Genomic DNA, 9,957 nt, shown 5'->3' on the forward strand with positions numbered 1-9,957 from the left:
ACACACTGATCTCAGGTTGCTGAGATAAGCCCCCTGCTCCGCCCTAGCTTGGCTCCCCTTGCCCCGGGCCCCCTCGACACCCATCTCCCCCCTCTCTCTCCTTCCCTTCCGCTCCCCGGTCCATCTCCCCCCTACCCTCCTCCCTCGCGTGTCAGAGCCTGCATCGCCCTGGTCCATGGAAAGTTCCTAGGAGTCATCGCTCGGAGCAACGAGACTGGACACCCTGTGTAAATCCCAGCAAATTTCACAGGCCATGCGGTGCCTGAGAAAAGGAGCAGGGAATGTCGAGGGATGCGGGAAAACAGTAGGGGACAAACTCCAGCCAGAGTTAAACTCTTTTTCATAGAAGACACTCGTCGAGAGGGGCGGAAAACCTCTGATTCACCGCTGACTTCAAAGATGCTGCTTTTCTGGAATTCTTCATGTGTTGTACTTAAGTCACCACAGCACTAATTGAAACAGAAGTCAATTTTTCCTCCATCACCAACTCCTCAGGGTATTGGGGGATAATGCCAAAGCCTGATTCATCTGTTGTGACATCAGAGGTGATTCTGGTCGGCAGCTGGACATTGCATAGGCGGATAGGAGCTAAACCCAGATTTCTTCACTGGGCTGGGATAGTTCCAAGAGACAAAGGCAAGGGCATGGTGGCTGCTTCTGTCACCTTCACCTCACATACCCTCCCCCTCTAGTGGCTTACTGTAGGGCCAGAGAGTGTGACTGCCCACTGGAACCTTCAGCTTCATCTCTTGATTGCTGATGGGGGCAAGAACAGCAGAAAGCAGCCTGCATCGAGGTTCGACTTGCATTCTACTGGAGGTATAACCAGAATGCCTCTCCCTTATTTTGTTTCCTCCTTTAAAACCCCGTGTATCTATGATCTATGCAGAGTCTTTGCAGAGATGAGGCAAGCAGGGTGTCTCCACCTCAGGCATTCTGAAAGGCGTCTTTTTGTCTGTTAAAACATTGCTAAACACTTGTTCCTGTTGCCCCCAATTTCCTTATCTGTAATTATGTGACCTCTTAGATCACCTTGATCATATTACTTTTCTGCTCAAAAAGTTATGGGAAAACAACCCGCTCAAGGTTGTTTTGAGATTTACAATGATCCCTCCTGCACTGACTCCAAGCTGTCTATTCAGCCTTGTCTCCTTCCTTCTCCTAGGCTGCCAGCGAACAGTATCTGAAGGTAATATGGTTTAAACATGCTCTGAGCTTTCTTCTTTCAAATCTCCCAACATGATATGTTAGATTTTCGTGTCTTTCCATGTTCATCTTGTTTGATGTCTCCAAAAGTGGTCTCCTACCTGGATGTGACCTCATTATTTTTTAAGCCATATTTATTTGGGACCTCTTTCTATGGCTTCCATAGATTACTTCACATTTCAATAATGCTTTTCAACCTTATCTTTCTATTAGATTGCAAGTTCTTTAAAAGTAGGTAATGTTTTACAGCAGACCATTTGTTCACTCTTTACTTTTCCAGTAACATTTGAAGTGACTTGCAATATATACATTGGTGCCAAAAGATAAAAAACAATCAAGGTGAGACATGACAATGGAACAAAGGAATAAGGCAGTTAGAATCAGGTGCAGAAAAGGCTACAGAAAAGCATTACTGAAAACTGGAGAATTAAAATACTTGATCTCAAAAATGAGTTCTGAGCTTCCAAACAACCACTAGGCTCTGACTAGCTTTGTTACACACAGACTCTCTATGAAAACCAATTTTTCTTAAGCTTTTGGTCATTATCATGAGCACAACAGGGCTCAGTCTTCTGTACTACGTGTAATAGATATTTAATGAATTCTCAATATGCTTAAGCATATTAACCTCTTATGAAGATCATTGTCAGGAAGAAAATTCCTTTCCATTGAAAGAATCTTTCTATAAAGACTTCCCTTTCTAGCTCTTTGCTGCTGTCTTTCTGGAATGTGCTTATGTCTTGTTTGGGGCAACAAGTCAGACCAAGACCATCTGTCAAAATTCCTGGTGAGCTGAAAAGCTTCCTGTTTTTTCCTCTCTTTTCATTTGTCCAAATGCTGAAGGAGTGAGCAGTATCTCCATACCTAGTTTGTCAAGAATGGTGTGTCTTCTATATGGAAATAGAAGTGAGATCATGTGTAAGACTGATTACTCAGGGAGCTTAGGTAATACTCTCATCCAGATCATGGACCAGAAAATGATCCATGACATAACTCTCTTTTCTTCTACCCTCACTAAAAAGATAAATTATTCATTTATTTTCTTAATACTTTTATTTCTTGTTTTAATGATGCCTCCCATTCTTTCTTTTATTCCTTTATTGTTTTCCTTTTTCTTTTTAAACTTATGTCTTTCTTCCTCTTCCTTGAATCATCCTGAAAATTTAAAGCAGCTTAAAACTCATAGAAAATTCAGTCCAGGTTTGAAAGATAGTTGCCAAAAGAAGACTGCTATTTTTTTTTAAACCTTATTCAATAATAGAATGATTGGATTTAAAACAAAGGAAAGGCTATCAGAGAGGTTATTAATGAGATGGGGGAGGTTGCTCTCTTTGAAGTAAGAAAAGTCGATAACATCAACTTTAGCTTGGTAATAATTTAGAAAGGGTAATAATGAACTTTCCCCAGCAGAAGGGTGTTCTTTGGTCCTGAAAGTAAGGTGTATTGCTCTAGATCCTCCAGGATACAAGTCATACAATCATTCTACCTCTTGGTTTTTATATGCTTATATAAAAGAGAAGTGTCACGTTTTTAGAGGTGAACGTCACTTCTCTGTTTCATATTCTACTTTAATCATTTATAGCCAAGTATGGTATTTATGTAAGGAGAAGTGGCCAGTGGTCACCTCTGAATGTGATATCTATTTTGCCTCTTTCCTCTGCATTTTACATTTATATTCATGCAGATTTGCTGTTGGTCTAAACCATTGATTTGGTTGACCAGACTACATACTTCCTCTAAGATCTATTGGGAACATCTGTGGAACAGAAGGTGGAGTGAAGGAGTTTCCTCTGACAGATGTGAAAAACATATTTTTTTAAATTTCATTTTATTCCCAGGCTGATGGTACCTGCATAATCAGTCCATGGCTGGGAAATGCACGCAGATCTTTTTGAAATAGAGAGTGAGGAGACTAAATATATTTATGTAAACCTCGTGCTTACATTCACTGCTCTGTGAAGAGACAGTCTTGCTCTCAGCCAGTTGGGGGTAAATAATAAGTTCTTGCCGACTTTGCTGTTTTTCTACTCTCTGTCCTATACTCTGGGAGCCAACCCATAAGGACTGCATCCATAGGCTCCCCTGACCTCCAGCTTCTGGTTGGGTTCACCTAATCAGAGATATTGGCAAGAGATCAGAAGGCAGTAAGAAAGTGAAGTTTGGATTTTTAATTCACCCATTCTCCAGCTGTTGCCTCATTATAGATTGGATGCTTTTTGTTATAGGGGGCCACAGCTCCTGTTTGTTAACCTTTTCATCTTGCTGCCTGCCAGGTTCTAGTAACTGTTTCCTCCCTTTGTCCTTGTAGGGTAGGGATAATAACAGCTTCTTATTTTTGCTAGCCTGGGATAGCATACTCCATTATTGCAAAAGTTACAGTTTGGCTGTGCTAGACCCAGTTTATACCCATTGTCCTGGAATAATTTATTAAGAAAGCTTCCTTTCACCCTCAAAAGTGGCGCCATTCCTAAAACAGCAACTCAAAGAACTGTGAAAAGAAAGTGGCACAATTTCAACAATGAATTATATGATTAGTCCTGATTTTCCTGCTTATGTCCTTTGTAAAGAGTCCCTTTATTAAACTTTCCTGCAATTACCCAGTTTGAGTATGCTCCTTATTTCCTGTGGGCCCCGGACTGATGCAGTCATTCACAGGAGTCAGTAGGATGTCATCACATGCAGCCATCAGGTAGCATTCCTTTCCTAATCTTTTAAGTCTGCCTTGTGGCATCATACCAGTTCTATATGTCTTGTGTTGTATTGAACCAAACATAGAAAGTCAACACCAAGACAAAAGTATGCCAAATTGCAGGGTCTTGATTGCCGGTGGCCATGGAGGACTCATGTCTCTCCAACCCATGGCCCCGAAAGGAGGGTGTCAAGACCTTTTATACCCCTAAAACCACCTCGGGGGTGAGGGTGAGGAGTGGGGATGGGGATGAGGGGTTTCAGACGTTCCGAGGGCTAGTGGATTCTGTAAACCACCTCCTGGGTGGAGATGAGGGTGAGGGGCTCTGGACATTCCAAGGGCCAGGGGACTTTTGTCACTCCAATTGTTACTTAAGTGGTTTACAGAAGTCAAGATAAATGTTAGCTTACACATTGTCTGGTAGTGGTGGGAATTACAGACCTCAGTTATTTATTACAAGTCGCAGGAGCCACGATGGCATGGGTTTGGACTGCTTGCCTCTCACATTAGGGTCACAGAGAGCAGTTTCAATAGAAAGCCGAGGTATGGTTGAGGTGTGCAGTTTTATGGGGCTTTTTCCATGTCACACTTGCACAGGAAACAGTGGCTCTTAATGTTTTATTAAAACTGTTAGAAAGAAAGCTTCTAGCTGTGAAAGATGAGTTATAAAAAATTTTCCTTTTTTTCCCGTCTATTCTTAGTAATATCGCTAACCAGGATTTGCAAGAAATCTATATACCTACTAGACTCTATTGTGTAATTTGCTTTTAGTTTAGCCCACATTGTTTATGTCTAAAAGGGACTTTAAAAAAGTGACCATTATGTGAGTCAGGTGGTAGCCCTCAGCTTAGTTCTCATCTAGTGTGTTTGAGGCCCTCCAAGTGTCTCCTCTTTTGTGAGTCTCACTATTCTTAGTATTAATCTCTGGGTTAAGCAATCACCCCAAGTGTATTTCTTCTTTTAAACAGAGTAAACCCCTGACAGCCATTTTGTGTGTCTCATTGAGGTCTAATTTCTTCCCATAGAGCCATTCAGGGAAGGCTGCATAACAATTCCAGACACATGTCGGGGTGGAGGGAGGAAGAACCAGAAAAGGAGACTCTAGAAAGTTCAGAAGAGGATAAATAGACAGCAAAGAATTGGGGTCTATGAGTTTGGCCTGAGGACTGTCTTCATTGGGTATATCACCTAGAAAAGATTTTGAGAGATTAGAGCAGGAGGTTAGCAAACTGCGACTGTAGGCTAAATTCTATTTATTTGTTGGTTTGTTTTTTTGAGACAGAGTCTTGCTCTGTTGCCTAGGCTGGAGTGCAGTGGCACAATCTCAGCTCACTGCAGCCTCTGCCTCCCAGGTTCAAGCAATTCTCATGCCTTAACCTCCTGAGCAGCTGGGATTACAGGCACATGCCACCACACCCGGCTAATTTTTGTAATTTTAGTAGAGACGGGGTTTTACCATGTCGACCAGGCTAGTCTCCAATTCCTGGCCTCAAGTGATTGGCCTGCCTCCCAAAGTGTAGGGATTACAGGCATGAACCACCACTCCCAGCCTATGTAGACTAAATTCTACTTATCTCTCTGGTTTTGTAAGTAATGTTTCATTGGAATACAACCAAGCCCACTCTTTTTACAGTATTGTCTTTGGTTGCTTTTGTGCTGCAAGAACAGAGTTAAGGAGTTGTGACAGAAAATATCTGGCCTGCAAAACCTAAAATATTTATTGTTTCATTTTTCACAGAGAAAGTTTACAGGTCTCTGCTCTAGGACATCATACCACTCAGCCTTATGATAGGTTTGGTTTTAACTCTCTGTAGTGTTTACAATCCTTTTACCAAAAAAGTTTATCAACAGTATGCAAAGGTCCCATGGTATGGCCCCAAACCTGCAATTTCTCCAAGTAAGTCATTCAGTCAAGTAGAATTCTGTCTCCCATTTTGTTCTGACTTATAGCCCTTATTCCTCCACATTTGTAGTATGAACTTCTAACTCATATCGAGTACCTCCTAAGAATATTAATTATGATCTTAAGTTCCCAAGTCTTTCCTCATGTTCTCCTGACAGTTCTAAAGGTTCAAATCTCTTTTAAAGAAGAGTCATTCCAAAAATGTGTTTGAAAAGAAGATAATCATTTAATAACAAAGATATTTAATAAATATTTCATACTTTGCTATTTTACAAAACCAGGAAAGAAATTCAGTGACTTCTTAGAGAGTATAGGCTACTCTCACTTGTTGGAAAGCAGAGATTTATGAAACTGTAGTCTGGGTGTTATTCCTATTAAAAGGATGTGCCAATTTATAGCTCCATTGTAATGTAATTCTATGAAGAATACCTGCTTTCCCCCAAACCTCCAAATTTCTCTTATACAATGAATTGCATTACTTTTTCCATCTATACTTTTATTTTTGTAGTTAGAGCTTTTTTGTTGGTTACTCTTCTTGAAAGGATTTCTTATCGAGAACAATTGTTTTTTAATAATCTTGATAATTTCCAACTTATGCATTTGAATTCTTATTATGTTGCTCATATCTGCATTTATATCTGCATTTAGGACCTATCACATTGTCTACACGCATTATATCTTAATGTAAATCAATTACATTTAATATTTATTGAACAATTATTCATCGTAGTGAAGTAAATCTGAAGATTCAAGATAATGTCCTATAATATTTTGATTTATAAATAGATAATTTTAAAAAAGCCATGAGAATGAATAATTAAAAAAATACAGTAGGTCACTAAGCAGTCAGTTGGTAAAAAGATCAGGAGATGAGGGCATTTCAACCTGACTTTGACCTAGGGCAATGTGCTTACACTGTCTGGTTTTTTTTATTCCTCACTGGGTTGATTTAAAGAGGAGTTAGAATAAACAAAAGCCTTTGAGTATTTGAGGAGAGAACCAATTGTGTATTTTATAAGTTAAAATGCAAAACGCTGAGCATAGTGTTTTGCTTTTTATCTTTAGATAGAACTGCCTACCACTAGGTGTCTCAGTGGAAGTGTGCAGCATCACGTGCACCTGAGAAGCAAGTGTTCCTGAGCAATTATGTAATGAGCAAACTGGGGCATTTGTATCTTCCTTTGCAAAGGGTTTGGAGTGACAGTCTTCATTAGTCATTATCTTTCTGTTGGAGAGTGAGGCTAAGTGACTTATTCTGCTCAGGCTGCTGTAGCAAAATACCATGAATGGGGTGTCTTAAACAGCAGATATTTATTTCTTACAGTTCTGAATGCTACAAGTCCAAGATCAAGGTTCTGGTCAACTCCACTTAGTCCTGGGGAAGCCTCTTTTCCTGGCTTGCAGATAGTCTTAGTTTTGCTTTATCCTTACGTGATGGAGAGAGAGGGAATCTCTCTGGTGTCTGTTCTTAATCTCATCATGAAGGCTTTACTCTTAGGACCTAATTATTTCCCAAAGGTCCTACTGCCAAATACCATCACTTGAGAGATTCGGGCTTCAACATCTGAATTTTGGTAGAACACAAACATTCAGTCCATAATATTCATATCTGTCTGACATGATAAGAGAAAGAATTGCCTTAACTGAATCCTACGGTCCAGACCCTGGACCCCAGGAAATTGGTCTCCATCATAGATAGAAAATACATATTTATTGATGGTTAAATAAAATGTGAACTAGATAACATCATTATTTATGGTTACCTTATCTTTATGTTCTATCTTTTAGGCAATGGGAACTATTTTAAAGATATGGAAAATTGTAGCATTATAAAACATCCACATCTCCTTGAATCAACATCAACAGTTTTAACATTTTGCCATATTGCGATATTTGCTTCACTGTTTTTTATTTTTTTTTTTTAAAACAGACAGAGTGTCATTCTCACCCAGGCTGTAGTACAGTGGTGCAATCATAGCTCACTGCAACCTCAAACTCCTGGGTTCAAGGGATCTTCCTGACCTAACCTCCTGAGTAGCTAGAATTACAAGCACACACCACAATGCCCAGCTAATTTTTAAATGTTTTGTAGAGACAGAGTTTCATTATATTGCCCAGACTGGTCTAGAGCTCCTGGCCTCAAGTAATCTCCCCACTTTGACCCTCCAAGTTGTTGGGATTACAGGTGTGAACCACTGTGCCCAGCCTGCTTCACACTTGAAAAAATATGCAACATTATAGATGCAATAGACTATGGATTAGCTAATCATATTAAGTCAATGTTTAATTGTCTGATTTGGGTCATTGTATCATGGTTGTTATTTACAGATAAAGTATTTTGTGTGTGTGTGTGTGTGGATAGAGACAGAGAGGGAGGAAAGAAAGAAGGAAGAAAAGAAAAAAAAATATATTAAAACATAAGTAAAGGATGTATAAACGTTCTTTGTTCTTGTCTTTTAACTATCTTTCAAGTTTGATGTTATATAAAAATGAAAATATACAAAAGAATTACAGAACAGTTGAAGGCTCTGTGTATCGTTGCATAATTCCATTATTACTCTTCCTTTCCTAAGTTAATTACTACTCTGAATTTGCTGTTTATCACTACCATATATATATCTGTAATTTTATTTTTACAAATACATGCTTGAAAACAATATGATTTAAAAAGTTTATATAAATGCTATCTTCTATTCTTCCAGAGATACTATATACATATGTATACATGAATGCATATACATACATAGGTTTACATATCCCAGGAAATTTTATACATACGTATTTACAAACAATTTTCACAAAAATAACATTGTCGAGAGAGAGGATCCAAGATGGCCGTTTAGGAACAGCTCAGGATTGCAGCTCCCAGTGAAAGCGCAGAGGGTGAGTGGACGCCGCGTTTTTATTGCCCACAGACTAGGAAATTCCCAGGCAGAGGAGCTCCCCGGTCGCCAGCGCGGCTGTTTCGGCCAGTGCGGCTGTGCTGGCCGGCGCCGCTGCTTTGTCCCGCGCGGCTGCTTTGTCGGCGCCCCAGAGCAGCGGTTCTCCGTACAAAATACACTGGTCCAGGTGCCCTTTTGGCTGGCAATTGGAGCCACGGGAAGTTGCCCATTCGTCTGTTTAAAAAGGGGACTGAGCAGAGAACCAGGACAGTAGATTCCAGGGCAAAAAAAAAAAAAAAAGCGCCACAAACCTCAGTGCGCTGTTTAAGCCAGTGCAGTGAATGGCCGCAGGGGAAAACAAACAGACCCCGGTGCCTCTTCGACAGGCGACTGGAACACTAACTTAAAAAAGGCTCTGAGGCAGGGAGCCTGGCGATCAGGCTCATCTGGTCCCACCCCCACAAAAGAACAGCAACCAGAAACTCTGGATTGAGAGTTTCACAGCAAGCGCAGCTGAACTGGGGACAGTCCAGCTCCTTGGGGGAGGGGCGTCCACCATTACCAAGGCAGCCCACCACTCCGGAGGTAGTCAGCCAATGCTGAGGCAGCCTGCCGTTGCCAAGGCAACCCGCCACAGCAGAGAGACTCCGCCTCAACAGAGGCGGGCCACCATCGCCAAAGCAGCTCTAACTACACCCATATAAACAGGACTGCAGGGAAGTTCACTCCGCAGCTGGGCGGACCTCACAGCAGCTCAGCAAAGCCTCTATAGGCAGACAGTGACTAGACTGCCTCCTTGCTGGGCAGGGCAGCTCTGAAGGAAAAAAAAAAAAAAGAAGGCAGCAGCGTAACCGAAACTCATAAAGCCCTAAATCCCTTGGCCAGAGCACCTGGGAACAAAAAGCAGTTTATGAGTTCTGCTACAGCAGACCTAAACGTACCTGCCCAGCAGCTCTGAATGAACAACAGAGCTCACGGCTCACCATTTGAGCTCTATAAAGAAGAGACCGTCTCCTCAAGCAGCTCCCTGACCCCTATATAACCAAAGAGCCACCTCATAAAGGAGAGATCAGATTGACACTAGTCGGGTATCCTTCTGGGACAAAGATAGCAGAAGAAGAAAACTGGTATCAACCCTTACTGTTCAACAGCTGCTGCAGGTGAACCCCAGGCAAGCAGGGCCTGGAGTGAACCTCAGCAGACCTACAGCAGAGGGGCTAGACTGTCAGAAGGAAAACCAAGAAACAGAAATAACCTCATCATCAACAAACAGAACG

The 9,957-nt window shown here is 41.2% G+C and overlaps 1 pseudogene; it reads left to right on the top strand.

Moving 5' to 3' along the window:
* Window positions 1-291: 291 nt before the first annotated feature.
* The window catches only part of LOC108303356, a 27,130-nt pseudogene continuing 17,464 nt past the window's right edge, over window positions 292-9,957 (top strand).

Source organism: Cebus imitator, unplaced genomic scaffold, assembly GCF_001604975.1.
Source record: "Cebus imitator isolate Cc_AM_T3 unplaced genomic scaffold, Cebus_imitator-1.0 Scaffold46, whole genome shotgun sequence".
Taxonomy (NCBI): Eukaryota; Metazoa; Chordata; class Mammalia; order Primates; family Cebidae; genus Cebus; species Cebus imitator.